At 42.5% G+C, this 26,321-nt stretch overlaps 23 non-coding genes across 23 annotated transcripts; all 23 read left to right on the top strand.

Annotated features, from left to right (window-relative positions):
• Nucleotides 1-74: 74 nt before the first annotated feature.
• Nucleotides 75-156, top strand: trnas-gcu. The gene has a single exon. It is a non-coding gene; the product is annotated as a tRNA-Ser (tRNA).
• A 2,154-nt stretch (nt 157-2,310) lies between these two features.
• trnas-gcu lies at nt 2,311-2,392 on the top strand. The gene has a single exon. It is a non-coding gene; the product is annotated as a tRNA-Ser (tRNA).
• Nucleotides 2,393-3,429: 1,037 nt separating this feature from the next.
• Nucleotides 3,430-3,511, top strand: trnas-gcu. The gene has a single exon. It is a non-coding gene; the product is annotated as a tRNA-Ser (tRNA).
• Nucleotides 3,512-5,105: 1,594 nt separating this feature from the next.
• trnas-gcu lies at nt 5,106-5,187 on the top strand. Its single transcript has one exon. It is a non-coding gene; the product is annotated as a tRNA-Ser (tRNA).
• Nucleotides 5,188-5,283: 96 nt separating this feature from the next.
• Nucleotides 5,284-5,365, top strand: trnas-gcu. Its single transcript has one exon. It is a non-coding gene; the product is annotated as a tRNA-Ser (tRNA).
• A 1,037-nt stretch (nt 5,366-6,402) lies between these two features.
• trnas-gcu lies at nt 6,403-6,484 on the top strand. Its single transcript has one exon. It is a non-coding gene; the product is annotated as a tRNA-Ser (tRNA).
• Nucleotides 6,485-6,964: 480 nt separating this feature from the next.
• On the top strand, nt 6,965-7,046 carry trnas-gcu. The gene has a single exon. It is a non-coding gene; the product is annotated as a tRNA-Ser (tRNA).
• Nucleotides 7,047-8,080: 1,034 nt separating this feature from the next.
• Nucleotides 8,081-8,162, top strand: trnas-gcu. The gene has a single exon. It is a non-coding gene; the product is annotated as a tRNA-Ser (tRNA).
• Nucleotides 8,163-8,643: 481 nt separating this feature from the next.
• trnas-gcu lies at nt 8,644-8,725 on the top strand. Its single transcript has one exon. It is a non-coding gene; the product is annotated as a tRNA-Ser (tRNA).
• Nucleotides 8,726-10,320: 1,595 nt separating this feature from the next.
• trnas-gcu lies at nt 10,321-10,402 on the top strand. Its single transcript has one exon. It is a non-coding gene; the product is annotated as a tRNA-Ser (tRNA).
• A 2,152-nt stretch (nt 10,403-12,554) lies between these two features.
• Nucleotides 12,555-12,636, top strand: trnas-gcu. Its single transcript has one exon. It is a non-coding gene; the product is annotated as a tRNA-Ser (tRNA).
• A 1,038-nt stretch (nt 12,637-13,674) lies between these two features.
• trnas-gcu lies at nt 13,675-13,756 on the top strand. The gene has a single exon. It is a non-coding gene; the product is annotated as a tRNA-Ser (tRNA).
• A 481-nt stretch (nt 13,757-14,237) lies between these two features.
• trnas-gcu lies at nt 14,238-14,319 on the top strand. The gene has a single exon. It is a non-coding gene; the product is annotated as a tRNA-Ser (tRNA).
• A 1,038-nt stretch (nt 14,320-15,357) lies between these two features.
• On the top strand, nt 15,358-15,439 carry trnas-gcu. The gene has a single exon. It is a non-coding gene; the product is annotated as a tRNA-Ser (tRNA).
• Nucleotides 15,440-16,476: 1,037 nt separating this feature from the next.
• Nucleotides 16,477-16,558, top strand: trnas-gcu. Its single transcript has one exon. It is a non-coding gene; the product is annotated as a tRNA-Ser (tRNA).
• A 481-nt stretch (nt 16,559-17,039) lies between these two features.
• On the top strand, nt 17,040-17,121 carry trnas-gcu. Its single transcript has one exon. It is a non-coding gene; the product is annotated as a tRNA-Ser (tRNA).
• A 1,595-nt stretch (nt 17,122-18,716) lies between these two features.
• Nucleotides 18,717-18,798, top strand: trnas-gcu. The gene has a single exon. It is a non-coding gene; the product is annotated as a tRNA-Ser (tRNA).
• Nucleotides 18,799-19,836: 1,038 nt separating this feature from the next.
• trnas-gcu lies at nt 19,837-19,918 on the top strand. Its single transcript has one exon. It is a non-coding gene; the product is annotated as a tRNA-Ser (tRNA).
• Nucleotides 19,919-21,690: 1,772 nt separating this feature from the next.
• On the top strand, nt 21,691-21,772 carry trnas-gcu. Its single transcript has one exon. It is a non-coding gene; the product is annotated as a tRNA-Ser (tRNA).
• Nucleotides 21,773-22,809: 1,037 nt separating this feature from the next.
• trnas-gcu lies at nt 22,810-22,891 on the top strand. Its single transcript has one exon. It is a non-coding gene; the product is annotated as a tRNA-Ser (tRNA).
• Nucleotides 22,892-23,371: 480 nt separating this feature from the next.
• On the top strand, nt 23,372-23,453 carry trnas-gcu. The gene has a single exon. It is a non-coding gene; the product is annotated as a tRNA-Ser (tRNA).
• Nucleotides 23,454-24,488: 1,035 nt separating this feature from the next.
• Nucleotides 24,489-24,570, top strand: trnas-gcu. The gene has a single exon. It is a non-coding gene; the product is annotated as a tRNA-Ser (tRNA).
• Nucleotides 24,571-25,606: 1,036 nt separating this feature from the next.
• Nucleotides 25,607-25,688, top strand: trnas-gcu. Its single transcript has one exon. It is a non-coding gene; the product is annotated as a tRNA-Ser (tRNA).
• The last annotated feature ends 633 nt before the right edge of the window (nt 25,689-26,321 follow it).

The raw sequence follows: 26,321 nt of genomic DNA, 5'->3' as shown, positions 1-26,321 counted from the left end.
TCATTGATTTCAATCTAGGGTTTACATACAGCAACTACAGTCTTTTAAGGTCATTTGCAACTTCCAAAAAACAGGATGAGGTGGCCGAGTGGTTAAGGCGATGGACTGCTAATCCATTGTGCTCTGCATGCATGGGTTCGAATCCCATCCTCATCGTGTAACAATTAAAATTCGGTGCTTTATTTTGGCACTGGAAGATTTTGACTTTCACAAACACTGGTAAAATTGCTTACTGCCACAGCGATAGCACAGGACTTGGTATCTGAGTGGTGAAGGCGATGAACTGCATATGTGGATTATAACACCAACCTCTTCACAAAACATTTGTTATTTCCTCTCTTACATGGCCCCACATGAATGTAGAGTCCCTGCACAATCCTAGTGCGACTAATACGATTCAGGTATTGAAGAATAGCTTCACCAAGGGCAACCTCAATGGTTGGATTTGAACCGACACCTCAACACACTTAATCAAGCACTTGAGACCACTCGGCCTGACAAAACATTTGTTAAATGTCTCGTTGGGATCGACACATGGCCTTGCCATTGCTCTGCCTAACTTTCATTGATTTCAATCTAGGGTTTACATTACAGCAACTACAGTTTTTTAAGGTCATTTGCCACATTTAAATAACAGGATGAGGTGGATGAGTGGTTAAGGCGATGGACTGCTTATCCATTGTGCTCTACATGCATGGGATAGAATCTCATCGTGTAACAATTAAAATTCGGTGCTTTATTTTGGCACTGGAAGATTTTGACTTTCACAAACACTGGTAAAATTGCTGACTGCCACAGCGAGAGCACAGGACTTGGTATCTGAGTGGTGAAGGCGATGAACTGCATGTGTGGATTATAACACCAACCTCTTCACACATTTGTTATTTCCTCTCTTACATGGCCCCACATGAAAATAGAATCCCTGCGCAATCCTAGAGCGACTAATAAGATTCAGGTATTGAAGAATAACTTCACCAAGGGCAACCTCAATAGTCGGATTTGAACCGACACCTCAACACACTTAATCAAGCACTGGAGACCACTCGGCCTGACAAAACATTTGTTAAATGTCTCGTTGGGATCGACACATGGCCTTGCCATTGCTCTGCCTAACTTTCATTGATTTCAATCTAGGGTTTACATTACAGCAACTACAGTCTTTTAAGGTCATTTGCAACTCCCAAAAAACAGGATGAGGTGGCCGAGTGGTTAAGGCGATGGACTGCTATCCATTGTGCTCTGCATGCATGGGTTCGAATCCCATCCTCATCGTGTAACAATTAAAATTCGGTGCTTTATTTTGGCACTGGAAGATTTTGACTTTCACAAACACTGGTAAAATTGCTGACTGCCACAGCGATAGCACAGGACTTGGTATCTGAGTGGTGAAGGCGATGAACTGCATGTGTGGATTATAACACCAACCTCTTCACAAAACATTTGTTATTTCCTCTCTTACATGGCCCCACATGAATGTAGAGTCCCTGCACAATCCTAGTGCGACTAATACGATTCAGGTATTGAAGAATAGCTTCACCAAGGGCAACCTCAATGGTTGGATTTGAACCGACACCTCAACACACTTAATCAAGCACTTGAGACCACTCGGCCTGACAAAACATTTGTTAAATGTCTCGTTGGGATCGACACATGGCCTTGCCATTGCTCTGCCTAACTTTCATTGATTTCAATCTAGGGTTTACATTACAGCAACTACAGTTTTTTAAGGTCATTTGCCACATTTAAATAACAGGATGAGGTGGATGAGTGGTTAAGGCGATGGACTGCTTATCCATTGTGCTCTACATGCATGGGATAGAATCTCATCGTGTAACAATTAAAATTCGGTGCTTTATTTTGGCACTGGAAGATTTTGACTTTCACAAACACTGGTAAAATTGCTGACTGCCACAGCGAGAGCACAGGACTTGGTATCTGAGTGGTGAAGGCGATGAACTGCATGTGTGGATTATAACACCAACCTCTTCACACAACATTTGTTATTTCCTCTCTTACATGGCCCCACATGAAAATAGAATCCCTGCGCAATCCTAGAGCGACTAATAAGATTCAGGTATTGAAGAATAACTTCACCAAGGGCAACCTCAATAGTCGGATTTGAACCGACACCTCAACACACTTAATCAAGCACTGGAGACCACTCGGCCTGACAAAACATTTGTTAAATGTCTCGTTGGGATCGACACATGGCCTTGCCATTGCTCTGCCTAACTTTCATTGATTTCAATCTAGGGTTTACATTACAGCAACTACAGTCTTTTAAGGTCATTTGCAACTCCCAAAAAACAGGATGAGGTGGCTGAGTGGTTAAGGCGATGGACTGCTAATCCATTGTGCTCTGCATGCATGGGTTCGAAGCCCATCCTCATCGTGTAACAATTAAAATTCGGTGCTTTATTTTGGCACTGGAAGATTTTGACTTTCACAAACACTGGTAAAATTGCTGACTGCCACAGCGATAGCACAGGACTTGGTATCTGAGTGGTGAAGGCGATGAACTGCATGTGTGGATTATAACACCAACCTCTTCACAAAACATTTGTTATTTCCTCTCTTACATGGCCCCACATGAATGTAGAGTCCCTGCACAATCCTAGTGCGACTAATACGATTCAGGTATTGAAGAATAGCTTCACCAAGGGCAACCTCAATGGTTGGATTTGAACCGACAGCTCAACACACTTAATCAAGCACTTGAGACCACTCGGCCTGACAAAACATTTGTTAAATGTCTCGTTGGGATCGACACATGGCCTTGCCATTGCTCTGCCTAACTTTCATTGATTTCAATCTAGGGTTTACATTACAGCAACTACAGTTTTTTAAGGTAATTTGCCACATTTAAATAACAGGATGAGGTGGATGAGTGGTTAAGGCGATGGACTGCTTATCCATTGTGCTCTACATGCATGGGTTAGAATCTCATCGTGTAACAATTAAAATGCGGTGCTTTATTTTGGCACTGGAAGATTTTGACTTTCACAAACACTGGTAAAATTGCTGACTGCCACAGCGAGAGCACAGGACTTGGTATCTGAGTGGTGAAGGCGATGAACTGCATGTGTGGATTATAACACCAACCTCTTCACAAAACATTTGTTATTTCCTCTCTTACATGGCCCCACATGAATATAGAATCCCGTCGCAATCCTAGTGCGACTAATACGATTCAGGTATTGAAGAATAGCTTCACCAAGGGCAACCTCAATGGTGGGATTTGAACCGACAGCTCAAAACACTTAATCAAGCACTTGAGACCACTCGGCCTGACAAAACATTTGTTAAATGTCTCGATGGGATCGACACATGTCCTTGCCATTGCTCTGCATAACTTTCATTGATTTCAATCTAGGGTTTACATACAGCAACTACAGTCTTTTAAGGTCATTTGCAACTTCCAAAAAACAGGATGAGGTGGCCGAGTGGTTAAGGCGATGGACTGCTAATCCATTGTGCTCTGCATGCATGGGTTCGAATCCCATCCTCATCGTGTAACAATTAAAATTCGGTGCTTTATTTTGGCACTGGAAGGTTTTGACTTTCACAAACACTGGTAAAATTGCTGACTGCCACAGCGATAGCACAGGACTTGGTATCTGAGTGGTGAAGGCGATGAACTGCATATGTGGATTATAACACCAACCTCTTCACAAAACATTTGTTATTTCCTCTCTTACATGGCCCCACATGAATGTAGAGTCCCTGCACAATCCTAGTGCGACTAATACGATTCAGGTATTGAAGAATAGCTTCACCAAGGGCAACCTCAATGGTTGGATTTGAACCGACACCTCAACACACTTAATCAAGCACTTGAGACCACTCGGCCTGACAAAACATTTGTTAAATGTCTCGTTGGGATCGACACATGGCCTTGCCATTGCTCTGCCTAACTTTCATTGATTTCAATCTAGGGTTTACATTACAGCAACTACAGTTTTTTAAGGTAATTTGCCACATTTAAATAACAGGATGAGGTGGATGAGTGGTTAAGGCGATGGACTGCTTATCCATTGTGCTCTACATGCATGGGTTAGAATCTCATCGTGTAACAATTAAAATGCGGTGCTTTATTTTGGCACTGGAAGATTTTGACTTTCACAAACACTGGTAAAATTGCTGACTGCCACAGCGAGAGCACAGGACTTGGTATCTGAGTGGTGAAGGCGATGAACTGCATGTGTGGATTATAACACCAACCTCTTCACAAAACATTTTTTATTTTCTCTCTTACATGGCCCCACATGAATATAGAATCCCGTCGCAATCCTAGTGCGTCTAATACGATTCAGGTATTGAAGAATAACTTCACCAAGGGCAACCTCAATAGTGGGATTTGAACCGACACCTCAACACACTTAATCAAGCACTGGAGACCACTCGGCCTGACAAAACATTTGTTAAATGTCTCGTTGGGATCGACACATGGCCTTGCCATTGCTCTGCCTAACTTTCATTGATTTCAATCTAGGGTTTACATTACAGCAACTACAGTTTTTTAAGGTCATTTGCCACATTTAAATAACAGGATGAGGTGGATGAGTGGTTAAGGCGATGGACTGCTTATCCATTGTGCTCTACATGCATGGGTTAGAATCTCATCGTGTAACAATTAAAATTCGGTGCTTTATTTTGGCACTGGAAGATTTTGACTTTCACAAACACTGGTAAAATTGCTGACTGCCACAGCGAGAGCACAGGACTTGGTATCTGAGTGGTGAAGGCGATGAACTGCATGTGTGGATTATAACACCAACCTCTTCACAAAACATTTGTTATTTCCTCTCTTACATGGCCCCACATGAATATAGAATCCCGTCGCAATCCTAGTGCGTCTAATACGATTCAGGTATTGAAGAATAACTTCACCAAGGGCAACCTCAATAGTGGGATTTGAACCGACACCTCAACACACTTAATCAAGCACTGGAGACCACTCGGCCTGACAAAACATTTGTTAAATGTCTCGTTGGGATCGACACATGGCCTTGCCATTGCTCTGCATAACTTTCATTGATTTCAATCTAGGGTTTACATACAGCAACTACAGTCTTTTAAGGTCATTTGCAACTCCCAAAAAACAGGATAAGGTGGCCTAGTGGTTAAGGCGATGGACTGCTAATCCATTGTGCTCTGCATGCATGGGTTCGAATCCCATCCTCATCGTGCCATTGCTCTGCCTATCTTTCATTGATTTCAATCTAGGGTTTACATATAGCAACTACAGTTTTTTTAAGGTCATTTGCCACATGTAAATAACAGGATGAGGTGGCCGAGTGGTTAAGGCGATGGACTGCTAATCCATTGTGCTCTGCATGCATGGGTTCGAATCCCATCCTCATCGTGTAACAATTCAAATCCGTTGCTTTATTTTGGCACTGGAAGATTTTGACTTTCACAAACACTGGTAAAATTGCTGACTGCCACAGCGAGAGCACAGGACTTGGTATCTGAGTGGTGAAGGCGATGAACTGCATGTGTGGATTATAACACCAACCTCTTCACACAACATTTGTTATTTCCTCTCTTACATGGCCCCACATGAAAATAGAATCCCTGCGCAATCCTAGAGCGACTAATAAGATTCAGGTATTGAAGAATAGCTTCAAAAAGGGCAACCTCAATGGTTGGATTTGAACCGACACCTCAACACACTTAATCAAGCACTTGAGACCACTCGGCCTGACAAAACATTTGTTAAATGTCTCGTTGGGATCGACACATGGCCTTGCCATTGCTCTGCCTAACTTTCATTGATTTCAATCTAGGGTTTACATTACAGCAACTGCAGTTTTTTAAGGTAATTTGCCACATTTAAATAACAGGATGAGGTGGATGAGTGGTTAAGGCGATGGACTGCTTATCCATTGTGCTCTGCATGCATGGGTTAGAATCTCATCGTGTAACAATTAAAATGCGGTGCTTTATTTTGGCACTGGAAGATTTTGACTTTCACAAACACTGGTAAAATTGCTGACTGCCACAGCGAGAGCACAGGACTTGGTATCTGAGTGGTGTAGGCGATGAACTGCATGTGTGGATTATAACACCAACCTCTTCACAAAACATTTGTTATTTCCTCTCTTACATGGCCCCACATGAATATAGAATCCCGTCGCAATCCTAGTGCGACTAATACGATTCAGGTATTGAAGAATAGCTTCACCAAGGGCAACCTCAATGGTGGGATTTGAACCGACAGCTCAAAACACTTAATCAAGCACTTGAGACCACTCGGCCTGACAAAACATTTGTTAAATGTCTCGATGGGATCGACACATGTCCTTGCCATTGCTCTGCATAACTTTCATTGATTTCAATCTAGGGTTTACATACAGCAACTACAGTCTTTTAAGGTCATTTGCAACTTCCAAAAAACAGGATGAGGTGGCCGAGTGGTTAAGGCGATGGACTGCTAATCCATTGTGCTCTGCATGCATGGGTTTGAATCCCATCCTCATCGTGTAACAATTAAAATTCGGTGCTTTATTTTGGCACTGGAAGATTTTGACTTTCACAAACACTGGTAAAATTGCTGACTGCCACAGCGATAGCACAGGACTTGGTATCTGAGTGGTGAAGGCGATGAACTGCATATGTGGATTATAACACCAACCTCTTCACAAAGCATTTGTTATTTCCTCTCTTACATGGCCCCACATGAATGTAGAGTCCCTGCACAATCCTAGTGCGACTAATACGATTCAGGTATTGAAGAATAGCTTCACCAAGGGCAACCTCAATGGTTGGATTTGAACCGACAGCTCAAAACACTTAATCAAGCACTTGAGACCACTCGGCCTGACAAAACATTTGTTAAATGTCTCGATGGGATCGACACATGTCCTTGCCATTGCTCTGCATAACTTTCATTGATTTCAATCTAGGGTTTACATACAGCAACTACAGTCTTTTAAGGTCATTTGCAACTTCCAAAAAACAGGATGAGGTGGCCGAGTGGTTAAGGCGATGGACTGCTAATCCATTGTGCTCTGCATGCATGGGTTCGAATCCCATCCTCATCGTGTAACAATTAAAATTCGGTGCTTTATTTTGGCACTGGAAGATTTTGACTTTCACAAACACTGGTAAAATTGCTGACTGCCACAGCGATAGCACAGGACTTGGTATCTGAGTGGTGAAGGCGATGAACTGCATATGTGGATTATAACACCAACCTCTTCACAAAACATTTGTTATTTCCTCTCTTACATGGCCCCACATGAATGTAGAGTCCCTGCACAATCCTAGTGCGACTAATACGATTCAGGTATTGAAGAATAGCTTCACCAAGGGCAACCTCAATGGTTGGATTTGAACCGACACCTCAACACACTTAATCAAGCACTTGAGACCACTCGGCCTGACAAAACATTTGTTAAATGTCTCGTTGGGATCGACACATGGCCTTGCCATTGCTCTGCCTAACTTTCATTGATTTCAATCTAGGGTTTACATTACAGCAACTACAGTTTTTTAAGGTCATTTGCCACATTTAAATAACAGGATGAGGTGGATGAGTGGTTAAGGCGATGGACTGCTTATCCATTGTGCTCTACATGCATGGGATAGAATCTCATCGTGTAACAATTAAAATTCGGTGCTTTATTTTGGCACTGGAAGATTTTGACTTTCACAAACACTGGTAAAATTGCTGACTGCCACAGCGAGAGCACAGGACTTGGTATCTGAGTGGTGAAGGCGATGAACTGCATGTGTGGATTATAACACCAACCTCTTCACACATTTGTTATTTCCTCTCTTACATGGCCCCACATGAAAATAGAATCCCTGCGCAATCCTAGAGCGACTAATAAGATTCAGGTATTGAAGAATAACTTCACCAAGGGCAACCTCAATAGTGGGATTTGAACCGACACCTCAACACACTTAATCAAGCACTGGAGACCACTCGGCCTGACAAAACATTTGTTAAATGTCTCGATGGGATCGACACATGTCCTTGCCATTGCTCTGCATAACTTTCATTGATTTCAATCTAGGGTTTACATACAGCAACTACAGTCTTTTAAGGTCATTTGCCACATGTAAATAACAGGATGAGGTGGCCGAGTGGTTAAGGCGATGGACTGCTAATCCATTGTGCTCTGCATGCATGGGTTCGAATCCCATCCTCATCGTGTAACAATTAAAATTCAGTGCTTTATTTTGGCACTGGAAGATTTTGACTTTCACAAACACTGGTAAAATTGCTGACTGCCACAGCGATAGCACAGGACTTGGTATCTGAGTGGTGAAGGCGATGAACTGCATGTGTGGATTATAACACCAACCTCTTCACACAACATCTGTTATTTCCTCTCTTACATGGCCCCACATGAAAATAGAATCCCTGCGCAATCCTAGAGCGACTAATAAGATTCAGGTATTGAAGAATAACTTCACCAAGGGCAACCTCAATAGTGGGATTTGAACCGACACCTCAACACACTTAATCAAGCACTTGAGACCACTCGGCCTGACAAAACATTTGTTAAATGTCTCGTTGGGATCGACACATGGCCCTGCCATTGCTCTGCCTATCTTTCATTGATTTCAATCTAGGGCTTACATATAGCAACTACAGTTTTTTTAAGGTCATTTGCCACATGTAAATAACAGGATGAGGTGGCCGAGTGGTTAAGGCGATGGACTGCTAATCCATTGTGCTCTGCATGAATGGGTTTGAATCCCATCCTCATCGTGTAACAATTAAAATTCGGTGCTTTATTTTGGCACTGGAAGATTTTGACTTTCACAAACACTGGTAAAATTGCTGACTGCCACAGCGATAGCACAGGACTTGGTATCTGAGTGGTGAAGGCGATGAACTGCATGTGTGGATTATAACACCAACCTCTTCACACAACATCTGTTATTTCCTCTCTTACATGGCCCCACATGAAAATAGAATCCCTGCGCAATCCTAGAGCGACTAATAAGATTCAGGTATTGAAGAATAACTTCACCAAGGGCAACCTCAATAGTGGGATTTGAACCGACACCTCAACACACTTAATCAAGCACTGGAGACCACTCGGCCTGACAAAACATTTGTTAAATGTCTCGTTGGGATCGACACATGGCCTTGCCATTGCTCTGCCTAACTTTCATTGATTTCAATCTAGGGTTTACATTACAGCAACTACAGTTTTTTAAGGTCATTTGCCACATTTAAATAACAGGATGAGGTGGATGAGTGGTTAAGGCGATGGACTGCTTATCCATTGTGCTCTACATGCATGGGTTAGAATCTCATCGTGTAACAATTAAAATTCGGTGCTTTATTTTGGCACTGGAAGATTTTGACTTTCACAAACACTGGTAAAATTGCTGACTGCCACAGCGAGAGCACAGGACTTGGTATCTGAGTGGTGAAGGCGATGAACTGCATGTGTGGATTATAACACCAACCTCTTCACAAAACATTTTTTATTTCCTCTCTTACATGGCCCCACATGAATATAGAATCCCGTCGCAATCCTAGTGCGTCTAATACGATTCAGGTATTGAAGAATAACTTCACCAAGGGCAACCTCAATAGTGGGATTTGAACCGACACCTCAACACACTTAATCAAGCACTGGAGACCACTCGGCCTGACAAAACATTTGTTAAATGTCTCGTTGGGATCGACACATGGCCTTGCCATTGCTCTGCCTAACTTTCATTGATTTCAATCTAGGGTTTACATTACAGCAACTACAGTTTTTTAAGGTCATTTGCCACATTTAAATAACAGGATGAGGTGGATGAGTGGTTAAGGCGATGGACTGCTTATCCATTGTGCTCTACATACATGGGTTAGAATCTCATCGTGTAACAATTAAAATTCGGTGCTTTATTTTGGCACTGGAAGATTTTGACTTTCACAAACACTGGTAAAATTGCTGACTGCCACAGCGATAGCACAGGACTTGGTATCTGAGTGGTGAAGGCGATGAACTGCATGTGTGGATTATAACACCAACCTCTTCACAAAACATTTGTTATTTCCTCTCTTACATGGCCCCACATGAATGTAGAGTCCCTGCACAATCCTAGTGCGACTAATACGATTCAGGTATTGAAGAATAGCTTCACCAAGGGCAACCTCAATGGTTGGATTTGAACCGACAGCTCAACACACTTAATCAAGCACTTGAGACCACTCGGCCTGACAAAACATTTGTTAAATGTCTCGTTGGGATCGACACATGGCCCTGCCATTGCTCTGCCTATCTTTCATTGATTTCAATCTAGGGTTTACATATAGCAACTACAGTTTTTTTAAGGTCATTTGCCACATGTAAATACCAGGATGAGGTGGCCGAGTGGTTAAGGCGATGGACTGCTAATCCATTGTGCTCTGCATGCATGGGTTCGAATCCCATCCTCATCGTGTAACAATTAAAATTCGGTGCTTTATTTTGGCACTGGAAGATTTTGACTTTCACAAACACTGGTAAAATTGCTCACTGCCACAGCGATAGCACAGGACTTGGTATCTGAGTGGTGAAGGCGATGAACTGCATGTGTGGATTATAACACCAACCTCTTCACACAACATCTGTTATTTCCTCTCTTACATGGCCCCACATGAAAATAGAATCCCTGCGCAATCCTAGAGCGACTAATAAGATTCAGGTATTGAAGAATAACTTCACCAAGGGCAACCTCAATAGTGGGATTTGAACCGACACCTCAACACAATTAATCAAGCACTGGAGACCACTCGGCCTGACAAAACATTTGTTAAATGTCTCGTTGGGATCGACACATGGCCTTGCCATTGCTCTGCCTAACTTTCATTGATTTCAATCTAGGGTTTACATTACAGCAACTACAGTTTTTTAAGGTCATTTGCCACATTTAAATAACAGGATGAGGTGGATGAGTGGTTAAGGCGATGGACTGATTATCCATTGTGCTCTACATGCATGGGTTAGAATCTCATCGTGTAACAATTAAAATTCGGTGCTTTATTTTGGCACTGGAAGATTTTGACTTTCACAAACACTGGTAAAATTGCTCACTGCCACAGCGATAGCACAGGACTTGGTATCTGAGTGGTGAAGGCGATGAACTGCATGTGTGGATTATAACACCAACCTCTTCACACAACATCTGTTATTTCCTCTCTTACATGGCCCCACATGAAAATAGAATCCCTGCGCAATCCTAGAGCGACTAATAAGATTCAGGTATTGAAGAATAACTTCACCAAGGGCAACCTCAATAGTGGGATTTGAACCGACACCTCAACACACTTAATCAAGCACTGGAGACCACTCGGCCTGACAAAACATTTGTTAAATGTCTCGTTGGGATCGACACATGGCCTTGCCATTGCTCTGCCTAACTTTCATTGATTTCAATCTAGGGTTTACATTACAGCAACTACAGTTTTTTAAGGTCATTTGCCACATTTAAATAACAGGATGAGGTGGATGAGTGGTTAAGGCGATGGACTGATTATCCATTGTGCTCTACATGCATGGGTTAGAATCTCATCGTGTAACAATTAAAATTCGGTGCTTTATTTTGGCACTGGAAGATTTTGACTTTCACAAACACTGGTAAAATTGCTGACTGCCACAGCGAGAGCACAGGACTTGGTATCTGAGTGGTGAAGGCGATGAACTGCATGTGTGGATTATAACACCAACCTCTTCACACAACATTTGTTATTTCCTCTCTTACATGGCCCCACATGAAAATAGAATCCCTGCGCAATCCTAGAGCGACTAATAAGATTCAGGTATTGAAGAATAACTTCACCAAGGGCAACCTCAATAGTGGGATTTGAACCGACACCTCAACACACTTAATCAAGCACTGGAGACCACTCGGCCTGACAAAACATTTGTTAAATGTCTCGTTGGGATCGACACATGGCCCTGCCATTGCTCTGCCTAACTTTCATTGATTTCAATCTAGGGTTTACATTACAGCAACTACAGTTTTTTAAGGTCATTTGCCACATTTAAATAACAGGATGAGGTGGATGAGTGGTTAAGGCGATGGACTGCTTATCCATTGTGCTCTACATGCATGGGTTAGAATCTCATCGTGTAACAATTAAAATTCGGTGCTTTATTTTGGCACTGGAAGATTTTGACTTTCACAAACACTGGTAAAATTGCTGACTGCCACAGCGATAGCACAGGCCTTGGTATCTGAGTGGTGAAGGCGATGAACTGCATGTGTGGATTATAACACCAACCTCTTCACAAAACATTTGTTATTTCCTCTCTTACATGGCCCCACATGAATGTAGAGTCCCTGCACAATCCTAGTGCGACTAATACGATTCAGGTATTGAAGAATAGCTTCACCAAGGGCAACCTCAATGGTTGGATTTGAACCGACAGCTCAACACACTTAATCAAGCACTTGAGACCACTCGGCCTGACAAAACATTTGTTAAATGTCTCGTTGGGATCGACACATGGCCCTGCCATTGCTCTGCCTATCTTTCATTGATTTCAATCTAGGGTTTACATATAGCAACTACAGTTTTTTTAAGGTCATTTGCCACATGTAAATAACAGGATGAGGTGGCCGAGTGGTTAAGGCGATGGACTGCTAATCCATTGTGCTCTGCATGCATGGGTTCGAATCCCATCCTCATCGTGTAACAATTAAAATTCGGTGCTTTATTTTGGCACTGGAAGATTTTGACTTTCACAAACACTGGTAAAATTGCTCACTGCCACAGCGATAGCACAGGACTTGGTATCTGAGTGGTGAAGGCGATGAACTGCATGTGTGGATTATAACACCAACCTCTTCACACAACATCTGTTATTTCCTCTCTTACATGGCCCCACATGAAAATAGAATCCCTGCGCAATCCTAGAGCGACTAATAAGATTCAGGTATTGAAGAATAACTTCACCAAGGGCAACCTCAATAGTGGGATTTGAACCGACACCTCAACACACTTAATCAAGCACTGGAGACCACTCGGCCTGACAAAACATTTGTTAAATGTCTCGTTGGGATCGACACATGGCCCTGCCATTGCTCTGCCTAACTTTCATTGATTTCAATCTAGGGTTTACATTACAGCAACTACAGTTTTTTAAGGTCATTTGCCACATTTAAATAACAGGATGAGGTGGATGAGTGGTTAAGGCGATGGACTGCTTATCCATTGTGCTCTACATGCATGGGTTAGAATCTCATCGTGTAACAATTAAAATTCGGTGCTTTATTTTGGCACTGGAAGATTTTGACTTTCACAAACACTGGTAAAATTGCTGACTGCCACAGCGAGAGCACAGGACTTGGTATCTGAGTGGTGAAGGCGATGAACTGCATGTGTGGATTATAACACCAACCTCTTCACAAAACATTTTTTATTTCCTCTCTTACATGGCCCCACATGAATATAGAATCCCGTCGCAATCCTAGTGCGTCTAATACGATTCAGGTATTGAAGAATAACTTCACCAAGGGCAACCTCAATAGTGGGATTTGAACCGACACCTCAACACACTTAATCAAGCACTGGAGACCACTCGGCCTGACAAAACATTTGTTAAATGTCTCGTTGGGATCGACACATGGCCTTGCCATTGCTCTGCCGAACTTTCATTGATTTCAATCTAGGGTTTACATTACAGCAACTACAGTTTTTTAAGGTCATTTGCCACATTTAAATAACAGGATGAGGTGGCCGAGTGGTTAAGGCGATGGACTGCTAATCCATTGTGCTCTGCATGCATGGGTTCGAATCCCATCCTCATCGTGTAACAATTAAAATTCGGTGCTTTATTTTGGCACTGGAAGATTTTGACTTTCACAAACACTGGTAAAATTGCTGACTGCCACAGCGATAGCACAGGACTTGGTATCTGAGTGGTGAAGGCGATGAACTGCATGTGTGGATTATAACACCAACCTCTTCACAAAACATTTGTTATTTCCTCTCTTACATGGCCCCACATGAATGTAGAGTCCCTGCACAATCCTAGTGCGACTAATACGATTCAGGTATTGAAGAATAGCTTCACCAAGGGCAACCTCAATGGTTGGATTTGAACCGACAGCTCAACACACTTAATCAAGCACTTGAGACCACTCGGCCTGACAAAACATTTGTTAAATGTCTCGTTGGGATCGACACATGGCCCTGCCATTGCTCTGCCTATCTTTCATTGATTTCAATCTAGGGTTTACATATAGCAACTACAGTTTTTTTAAGGTCATTTGCCACATGTAAATAACAGGATGAGGTGGCCGAGTGGTTAAGGCGATGGACTGCTAATCCATTGTGCTCTGCATGCATGGGTTCGAATCCCATCCTCATCGTGTAACAATTAAAATTTGGTGCTTTATTTTGGCACTGGAAGATTTTGACTTTCACAAACACTGGTAAAATTGCTCACTGCCACAGCGATAGCACAGGACTTGGTATCTGAGTGGTGAAGGCGATGAACTGCATGTGTGGATTATAACACCAACCTCTTCACACAACATCTGTTATTTCCTCTCTTACATGGCCCCACATGAAAATAGAATCCCTGCGCAATCCTAGAGCGACTAATAAGATTCAGGTATTGAAGAATAACTTCACCAAGGGCAACCTCAATAGTGGGATTTGAACCGACACCTCAACACACTTAATCAAGCACTGGAGACCACTCGGCCTGACAAAACATTTGTTAAATGTCTCGTTGGGATCGACACATGGCCTTGCCATTGCTCTGCCTAACTTTCATTGATTTCAATCTAGGGTTTACATTACAGCAACTACAGTTTTTTAAGGTCATTTGCCACATTTAAATAACAGGATGAGGTGGATGAGTGGTTAAGGCGATGGACTGCTTATCCATTGTGCTCTACATGCATGGGTTAGAATCTCATCGTGTAACAATTAAAATTCGGTGCTTTATTTTGGCACTGGAAGATTTTGACTTTCACAAACACTGGTAAAATTGCTGACTGCCACAGCGAGAGCACAGGACTTGGTATCTGAGTGGTGAAGGCGATGAACTGCATGTGTGGATTATAACACCAACCTCTTCACACAACATCTGTTATTTCCTCTCTTACATGGCCCCACATGAAAATAGAATCCCTGCGCAATCCTAGAGCGACTAATAAGATTCAGGTATTGAAGAATAACTTCACCAAGGGCAACCTCAATAGTGGGATTTGAACCGACACCTCAACACACTTAATCAAGCACTGGAGACCACTCGGCCTGACAAAACATTTGTTAAATGTCTCGTTGGGATCGACACATGGCCCTGCCATTGCTCTGCCTATCTTTCATTGATTTCAATCTAGGGTTTACATATAGCAACTACAGTTTTTTTAAGGTCATTTGCCACATGTAAATAACAGGATGAGGTGGCCGAGTGGTTAAGGCGATGGACTGCTAATCCATTGTGCTCTGCATGCATGGGTTCGAATCCCATCCTCATCGTGTAACAATTAAAATTCGGTGCTTTTTTTTGGCACTGGAAGATTTTGACTTTCACAAACACTGGTAAAATTGCTGACTGCCACAGCGATAGCACAGGACTTGGTATCTGAGTGGTGAAGGCGATGAACTGCATGTGTGGATTATAACACCAACCTCTTCACAAAACATTTGTTATTTCCTCTCTTACATGGCCCCACATGAATGTAGAGTCCCTGCACAATCCTAGTGCGACTAATACGATTCAGGTATTGAAGAATAGCTTCACCAAGGGCAACCTCAATGGTTGGATTTGAACCGACAGCTCAACACACTTAATCAAGCACTTGAGACCACTCGGCCTGACAAAACATTTGTTAAATGTCTCGTTGGGATCGACACATGGCCCTGCCATTGCTCTGCCTATCTTTCATTGATTTAAATCTAGGGTTTACATATAGCAACTACAGTTTTTTTAAGGTCATTTGCCACATTTAAATAACAGGATGAGGTGGATGAGTGGTTAAGGCGATGGACTGCTTATCCATTGTGCTCTACATGCATGGGTTAGAATCTCATCGTGTAACAATTAAAATGCGGTGCTTTATTTTGGCACTGGAAGATTTTGACTTTCACAAACACTGGTAAAATTGCTGACTGCCACAGCGAGAGCACAGGACTTGGTATCTGAGTGGTGAAGGCGATGAACTGCATGTGTGGATTATAACACCAACCTCTTCACAAAACATTTGTTATTTCCTCTCTTACATGGCCCCACATGAATATAGAATCCCGTCGCAATCCTAGTGCGACTAATACGATTCAGGTATTGAAGAATAGCTTCACCAAGGGCAACCTCAATGGTGGGATTTGAACCGACAGCTCAAAACACTTAATCAAGCACTTGAGACCACTCGGCCTGACAAAACATTTGTTAAATGTCTCGATGGGATCGACACATGTCCTTGCCATTGCTCTGCATAACTTTCATTGATTTCAATCTAGGGTTTACATACAGCAACTACAGTCTTTTAAGGTCATTTGCAACTTCCAAAAAACAGGATGAGGTGGCCGAGTGGTTAAGGCGATGGACTGCTAATCCATTGTGCTCTGCATGCATGGGTTCGAATCCCATCCTCATCGTGTAACAATTAAAATTCGGTGCTTTATTTTGGCACTGGAAGATTTTGACTTTCACAAACACTGGTAAAATTGCTGACTGCCACAGCGATAGCACAGGACTTGGTATCTGAGTGGTGAAGGCGATGAACTGCATGTGTGGATTATAACACCAACCTCTTCACAAAACATTTGTTATTTCCTCTCTTACATGGCCCCACATGAATGTAGAGTCCCTGCACAATCCTAGTGCGACTAATACGATTCAGGTATTGAAGAATAGCTTCACCAAGGGCAACCTCAATGGTTGGATTTGAACCGACAGCTCAACACACTTAATCAAGCACTTGAGACCACTCGGCCTGACAAAACATTTGTTAAATGTCTCGTTGGGATCGACACATGGCCCTGCCATTGCTCTGCCTATCTTTCATTGATTTCAATCTAGGGTTTACATATAGCAACTACAGTTTTTTTAAGGTCATTTGCCACATGTAAATAACAGGATGAGGTGGCCGAGTGGTTAAGGCGATGGACTGCTAATCCATTGTGCTCTGCATGCATGGGTTCGAATCCCATCCTCATCGTGTAACAATTAAAATTTGGTGCTTTATTTTGGCACTGGAAGATTTTGACTTTCACAAACACTGGTAAAATTGCTCACTGCCACAGCGATAGCACAGGACTTGGTATCTGAGTGGTGAAGGCGATGAACTGCATGTGTGGATTATAACACCAACCTCTTCACACAACATCTGTTATTTCCTCTCTTACATGGCCCCACATGAAAATAGAATCCCTGCGCAATCCTAGAGCGACTAATAAGATTCAGGTATTGAAGAATAACTTCACCAAGGGCAACCTCAATAGTGGGATTTGAACCGACACCTCAACACACTTAATCAAGCACTGGAGACCACTCGGCCTGACAAAACATTTGTTAAATGTCTCGTTGGGATCGACACATGGCCTTGCCATTGCTCTGCCTAACTTTCATTGATTTCAATCTAGGGTTTACATTACAGCAACTACAGTTTTTTAAGGTCATTTGCCACATTTAAATAACAGGATGAGGTGGATGAGTGGTTAAGGCGATGGACTGCTTATCCATTGTGCTCTACATGCATGGGTTAGAATCTCATCGTGTAACAATTAAAATTCGGTGCTTTATTTTGGCACTGGAAGATTTTGACTTTCACAAACACTGGTAAAATTGCTGACTGCCACAGCGAGAGCACAGGACTTGGTATCTGAGTGGTGAAGGCGATGAACTGCATGTGTGGATTATAACACCAACCTCTTCACACAACATCTGTTATTTCCTCTCTTACATGGCCCCACATGAAAATAGAATCCCTGCGCAATCCTAGAGCGACTAATAAGATTCAGGTATTGAAGAATAACTTCACCAAGGGCAACCTCAATAGTGGGATTTGAACCGACACCTCAACACACTTAATCAAGCACTGGAGACCACTCGGCCTGACAAAACATTTGTTAAATGTCTCGTTGGGATCGACACATGGCCTTGCCATTGCTCTGCCTAACTTTCATTGATTTCAATCTAGGGTTTACATTACAGCAACTACAGTTTTTTAAGGTCATTTGCCACATTTAAATAACAGGATGAGGTGGATGAGTGGTTAAGGCGATGGACTGCTTATCCATTGTGCTCTACATGCATGGGTTAGAATCTCATCGTGTAACAATTAAAATTCGGTGCTTTATTTTGGCACTGGAAGATTTTGACTTTCACAAACACTGGTAAAATTGCTGACTGCCACAGCGAGAGCACAGGACTTGGTATCTGAGTGGTGAAGGCGATGAACTGCATGTGTGGATTATAACACCAACCTCTTCACACAACATCTGTTATTTCCTCTCTTACATGGCCCCACATGAAAATAGAATCCCTGCGCAATCCTAGAGCGACTAATAAGATTCAGGTATTGAAGAATAACTTCACCAAGGGCAACCTCAATAGTGGGATTTGAACCGACACCTCAACACACTTAATCAAGCACTGGAGACCACTCGGCCTGACAAAACATTTGTTAAATGTCTCGTTGGGATCGACACATGGCCCTGCCATTGCTCTGCCTATCTTTCATTGATTTCAATCTAGGGTTTACATATAGCAACTACAGTTTTTTTAAGGTCATTTGCCACATGTAAATAACAGGATGAGGTGGCCGAGTGGTTAAGGCGCTGGACTGCTAATCCATTGTGCTCTGCATGCATGGGTTCGAATCCCATCCTCATCGTGTAACAATTAAAATTCGGTGCTTTTTTTTTGGCACTGGAAGATTTTGACTTTCACAAACACTGGTAAAATTGCTGACTGCCACAGCGATAGCACAGGACTTGGTATCTGAGTGGTGAAGGCGATGAACTGCATGTGTGGATTATAACACCAACCTCTTCACAAAACATTTGTTATTTCCTCTCTTACATGGCCCCACATGAATGTAGAGTCCCTGCACAATCCTAGTGCGACTAATACGATTCAGGTATTGAAGAATAGCTTCACCAAGGGCAACCTCAATGGTTGGATTTGAACCGACAGCTCAACACACTTAATCAAGCACTTGAGACCACTCGGCCTGACAAAACATTTGTTAAATGTCTCGTTGGGATCGACACATGGCCCTGCCATTGCTCTGCCTATCTTTCATTGATTTAAATCTAGGGTTTACATATAGCAACTACAGTTTTTTTAAGGTCATTTGCCACATTTAAATAACAGGATGAGGTGGATGAGTGGTTAAGGCGATGGACTGCTTATCCATTGTGCTCTACATGCATGGGTTAGAATCTCATCGTGTAACAATTAAAATGCGGTGCTTTATTTTGGCACTGGAAGATTTTGACTTTCACAAACACTGGTAAAATTGCTGACTGCCACAGCGAGAGCACAGGACTTGGTATCTGAGTGGTGAAGGCGATGAACTGCATGTGTGGATTATAACACCAACCTCTTCACAAAACATTTGTTATTTCCTCTCTTACATGGCCCCACATGAATATAGAATCCCCTCGCAATCCTAGTGCGACTAATACGATTCAGGTATTGAAGAATAGCTTCACCAAGGGCAACCTCAATGGTGGGATTTGAACCGACAGCTCAAAACACTTAATCAAGCACTTGAGACCACTCGGCCTGACAAAACATTTGTTAAATGTCTCGATGGGATCGACACATGTCCTTGCCATTGCTCTGCATAACTTTCATTGATTTCAATCTAGGGTTTACATACAGCAACTACAGTCTTTTAAGGTCATTTGCAACTTCCAAAAAACAGGATGAGGTGGCCGAGTGGTTAAGGCGATGGACTGCTAATCCATTGTGCTCTGCATGCATGGGTTCGAATCCCATCCTCATCGTGTAACAATTAAAATTCGGTGCTTTATTTTGGCACTGGAAGATTTTGACTTTCACAAACACTGGTAAAATTGCTGACTGCCACAGCGATAGCACAGGACTTGGTATCTGAGTGGTGAAGGCGATGAACTGCATATGTGGATTATAACACCAACCTCTTCACAAAACATTTGTTATTTCCTCTCTTACATGGCCCCACATGAATGTAGAGTCCCTGCACAATCCTAGTGCGACTAATACGATTCAGGTATTGAAGAATAGCTTCACCAAGGGCAACCTCAATGGTTGGATTTGAACCGACACCTCAACACACTTAATCAAGCACTTGAGACCACTCGGCCTGACAAAACATTTGTTAAATGTCTCGTTGGGATCGACACATGGCCTTGCCATTGCTCTGCCTAACTTTCATTGATTTCAATCTAGGGTTTACATTACAGCAACTACAGTTTTTTAAGGTAATTTGCCACATTTAAATAACAGGATGAGGTGGATGAGTGGTTAAGGCGATGGACTGCTTATCCATTGTGCTCTACATGCATGGGTTAGAATCTCATCGTGTAACAATTAAAATGCGGTGCTTTATTTTGGCACTGGAAGATTTTGACTTTCACAAACACTGGTAAAATTGCTGACTGCCACAGCGAGAGCACAGGACTTGGTATCTGAGTGGTGAAGGCGATGAACTGCATGTGTGGATTATAACACCAACCTCTTCACAAAACATTTTTTATTTTCTCTCTTACATGGCCCCACATGAATATAGAATCCCGTCGCAATCCTAGTGCGTCTAATACGATTCAGGTATTGAAGAATAACTTCACCAAGGGCAACCTCAATAGTGGGATTTGAACCGACACCTCAACACACTTAATCAAGCACTGGAGACCACTCGGCCTGACAAAACATTTGTTAAATGTCTCGTTGGGATCGACACATGGCCTTGCCATTGCTCTGCCTAACTTTCATTGATTTCAATCTAGGGTTTACATTACAGCAACTACAGTTTTTTAAGGTCATTTGCCACATTTAAATAACAGGATGAGGTGGATGAGTGGTTAAGGCGATGGACTGCTTATCCATTGTGCTCTACATGCATGGGTTAGAATCTCATCGTGTAACAATTAAAATTCGGTGCTTTATTTTGGCACTGGAAGATTTTGACTTTCACAAACACTGGTAAAATTGCTGACTGCCACAGCGAGAGCACAGGACTTGGTATCTGAGTGGTGAAGGCGATGAACTGCATGTGTGGATTATAACACCAACCTCTTCACAAAACATTTGTTATTTCCTCTCTTACATGGCCCCACATGAATATAGAATCCCGTCGCAATCCTAGTGCGTCTAATACGATTCAGGTATTGAAGAATAACTTCACCAAGGGCAACCTCAATAGTGGGATTTGAACCGACACCTCAACACACTTAATCAAGCACTGGAGACCACTCGGCCTGACAAAACATTTGTTAAATGTCTCGTTGGGATCGACACATGTCCTTGCCATTGCTCTGCATAACTTTCATTGATTTCAATCTAGGGTTTACATACAGCAACTACAGTCTTTTAAGGTCATTTGCAACTCCCAAAAAACAGGATAAGGTGGCCTAGTGGTTAAGGCGATGGACTGCTAATCCATTGTGCTCTGCATGCATGATTTCGAATCCCATCCTCATCGTGCCATTGCTCTGCCTATCTTTCATTGATTTCAATCTAGGGTTTACATATAGCAACTACAGTTTTTTTAAGGTCATTTGCCACATGTAAATAACAGGATGAGGTGGCCGAGTGGTTAAGGCGATGGACTGCTAATCCATTGTGCTCTGCATGCATGGGTTTGAATCCCATCCTCATCGTGTAACAATTAAAATCCGTTGCTTTATTTTGGCACTGGAAGATTTTGACTTTCACAAACACTGGTAAAATTGCTGACTGCCACAGCGAGAGCACAGGACTTGGTATCTGAGTGGTGAAGGCGATGAACTGCATGTGTGGATTATAACACCAACCTCTTCACACAACATTTGTTATTTCCTCTCTTACATGGCCCCACATGAAAATAGAATCCCTGCGCAATCCTAGAGCGACTAATAAGATTCAGGTATTGAAGAATAGCTTCACCAAGGGCAACCTCAATGGTTGGATTTGAACCGACACCTCAACACACTTAATCAAGCACTTGAGACCACTCGGCCTGACAAAACATTTGTTAAATGTCTCGTTGGGATCGACACATGGCCTTGCCATTGCTCTGCCTAACTTTCATTGATTTCAATCTAGGGTTTACATTACAGCAACTACAGTTTTTTAAGGTAATTTGCCACATTTAAATAACAGGATGAGGTGGATGAGTGGTTAAGGCGATGGACTGCTTATCCATTGTGCTCTACATGCATGGGTTAGAATCTCATCGTGTAACAATTAAAATGCGGTGCTTTATTTTGGCACTGGAAGATTTTGACTTTCACAAACACTGGTAAAATTGCTGACTGCCACAGCGAGAGCACAGGACTTGGTATCTGAGTGGTGAAGGCGATGAACTGCATGTGTGGATTATAACACCAACCTCTTCACAAAACATTTGTTATTTCCTCTCTTACATGGCCCCACATGAATATAGAATCCCGTCGCAATCCTAGTGCGACTAATACGATTCAGGTATTGAAGAATAGCTTCACCAAGGGCAACCTCAATGGTGGGATTTGAACCGACAGCTCAAAACACTTAATCAAGCACTTGAGACCACTCGGCCTGACAAAACATTTGTTAAATGTCTCGATGGGATCGACACATGTCCTTGCCATTGCTCTGCATAACTTTCATTGATTTCAATCTAGGGTTTACATACAGCAACTACAGTCTTTTAAGGTCATTTGCAACTTCCAAAAAACAGGATGAGGTGGCCGAGTGGTTAAGGCGATGGACTGCTAATCCATTGTGCTCTGCATGCATGGGTTTGAATCCCATCCTCATCGTGTAACAATTAAAATTCGGTGCTTTATTTTGGCACTGGAAGATTTTGACTTTCACAAACACTGGTAAAATTGCTGACTGCCACAGCGATAGCACAGGACTTGGTATCTGAGTGGTGAAGGCGATGAACTGCATATGTGGATTATAACACCAACCTCTTCACAAAACATTTGTTATTTCCTCTCTTACATGGCCCCACATGAATGTAGAGTCCCTGCACAATCCTAGTGCGACTAATACGATTCAGGTATTGAAGAATAGCTTCACCAAGGGCAACCTCAATGGTTGGATTTGAACCGACAGCTCAAAACACTTAATCAAGCACTTGAGACCACTCGGCCTGACAAAACATTTGTTAAATGTCTCGATGGGATCGACACATGTCCTTGCCATTGCTCTGCATAACTTTCATTGATTTCAATCTAGGGTTTACATACAGCAACTACAGTCTTTTAAGGTCATTTGCAACTTCCAAATAACAGGATGAGGTGGCCGAGTGGTTAAGACGATGGACTGCTAATCCATTGTGCTCTGCATGCATGGGTTCGAATCCCATCCTCATCGTGTAACAATTAAAATTTGGTGCTTTATTTTGGCACTGGAAGATTTTGACTTTCACAAACACTGGTAAAATTGCTGACTGCCACAGCGATAGCACAGGACTTGGTATCTGAGTGGTGAAGGCGATGAACTGCATATGTGGATTATAACACCAACCTCTTCACAAAACATTTGTTATTTCCTCTCTTACATGGCCCCACATGAATGTAGAGTCCCTGCACAATCCTAGTGCGACTAATACGATTCAGGTATTGAAGAATAGCTTCACCAAGGGCAACCTCAATGGTTGGATTTGAACCGACACCTCAACACACTTAATCAAGCACTTGAGACCACTCGGCCTGACAAAACATTTGTTAAATGTCTCGTTGGGATCGACACATGGCCTTGCCATTGCTCTGCCTAACTTTCATTGATTTCAATCTAGGGTTTACATTACAGCAACTACAGTTTTTTAAGGTCATTTGCCACATTTAAATAACAGGATGAGGTGGATGAGTGGTTAAGGCGATGGACTGCTTATCCATTGTGCTCTACATGCATGGGATAGAATCTCATCGTGTAACAATTCAAATTCGGTGCTTTATTTTGGCACTGGAAGATTTTGACTTTCACAAACACTGGTAAAATTGCTGACTGCCACAGCGAGAGCACAGGACTTGGTATCTGAGTGGTGAAGGCGATGAACTGCATGTGTGGATTATAACACCAACCTCTTCACACATTTGTTATTTCCTCTCTTACATGGCCCCACATGAAAATAGAATCCCTGCGCAATCCTAGAGCGACTAATAAGATTCAGGTATTGAAGAATAACTTCACCAAGGGCAACCTCAATAGTGGGATTTGAACCGACACCTCAACACACTTAATCAAGCACTGGAGACCACTCGGCCTGACAAAACATTTGTTAAATGTCTCGATGGGATCGACACATGGCCTTGCCATTGCTCTGCCTAACTTTCATTGATTTCAATCTAGGGTTTACATTACAGCAACTACAGTTTTTTAAGGTCATTTGCCACATGTAAATAACAGGATGAGGTGGCCGAGTGGTTAAGGCGATGGACTGCTAATCCATTGTGCTCTGCATGCATGGGTTCGAATCCCATCCTCATCGTGTAACAATTAAAATTCGGTGCTTTATTTTGGCACTGGAAGATTTTGACTTTCACAAACACTGGTAAAATTGCTGACTGCCACAGCGATAGCACAGGACTTGGTATCTGAGTGGTGAAGGCGATGAACTGCATGTGTGGATTATAACACCAACCTCTTCACACAACATCTGTTATTTCCTCTCTTACATGGCCCCACATGAAAATAGAATCCCTGCGCAATCCTAGAGCGACTAATAAGATTCAGGTATTGAAGAATAGCTTCACCAAGGGCAACCTCAATGGTTGGATTTGAACCGACAGCTCAACACACTTAATCAAGCACTGGAGACCACTCGGCCTGACAAAACATTTGTTAAATGTCTCGTTGGGATCGACACATGGCCTTGCCATTGCTCTGCCTAACTTTCATTGATTTCAATCTAGGGTTTACATATAGCAACTACAGTTTTTTAAGGTCATTTGCCACATTTAAATAACAGGATGAGGTGGATGAGTGGTTAAGGCGATGGACTGCTTATCCATTGTGCTCTACATGCATGGGTTAGAATCTCATCGTGTAACAATTAAAATGCGGTGCTTTATTTTGGCACTGGAAGATTTTGACTTTCACAAACACTGGTAAAATTGCTGACTGCCACAGCGAGAGCACAGGACTTGGTATCTGAGTGGTGAAGGCGATGAACTGCATGTGTGGATTATAACACCAACCTCTTCACAAAACATTTGTTATTTCCTCTCTTACATGGCCCCACATGAATATAGAATCCCCTCGCAATCCTAGTGCGACTAATACGATTCAGGTATTGAAGAATAGCTTCACCAAGGGCAACCTCAATGGTGGGATTTGAACCGACAGCTCAAAACACTTAATCAAGCACTTGAGACCACTCGGCCTGACAAAACATTTGTTAAATGTCTCGATGGGATCGACACATGTCCTTGCCATTGCTCTGCATAACTTTCATTGATTTCAATCTAGGGTTTACATACAGCAACTACAGTCTTTTAAGGTCATTTGCAACTTCCAAAAAACAGGATGAGGTGGCCGAGTGGTTAAGGCGATGGACTGCTAATCCATTGTGCTCTGCATGCATGGGTTCGAATCCCATCCTCATCGTGTAACAATTAAAATTCGGTGCTTTATTTTGGCACTGGAAGATTTTGACTTTCACAAACACTGGTAAAATTGCTGACTGCCACAGCGATAGCACAGGACTTGGTATCTGAGTGGTGAAGGCGATGAACTGCATGTGTGGATTATAACACCAACCTCTTCACACAACATCTGTTATTTCCTCTCTTACATGGCCCCACATGAAAATAGAATCCCTGCGCAATCCTAGAGCGACTAATAAGATTCAGGTATTGAAGAATAACTTCACCAAGGGCAACCTCAATAGTGGGATTTGAACCGACACCTCAACACACTTAATCAAGCACTGGAGACCACTCGGCCTGACAAAACATTTGTTAAATGTCTCGTTGGGATCGACACATGGCCTTGCCATTGCTCTGCCTAACTTTCATTGATTTCAATCTAGGGTTTACATTACAGCAACTACAGTTTTTTAAGGTCATTTGCCACATTTAAATAACAGGATGAGGTGGATGAGTGGTTAAGGCGATGGACTGCTTATCCATTGTGCTCTACATGCATGGGTTAGAATCTCATCGTGTAACAATTAAAATTCGGTGCTTTATTTTGGCACTGGAAGATTTTGACTTTCACAAACACTGGTAAAATTGCTGA

Source organism: Oncorhynchus mykiss, unplaced genomic scaffold (genome assembly GCF_013265735.2).
Source record: "Oncorhynchus mykiss isolate Arlee unplaced genomic scaffold, USDA_OmykA_1.1 un_scaffold_367, whole genome shotgun sequence".
NCBI lineage: Eukaryota > Metazoa > Chordata > Actinopteri > Salmoniformes > Salmonidae > Oncorhynchus > Oncorhynchus mykiss.
Note: the sequence above shows the minus strand (reverse complement) of the source record. Positions and strands in the feature narration are given on the sequence as shown.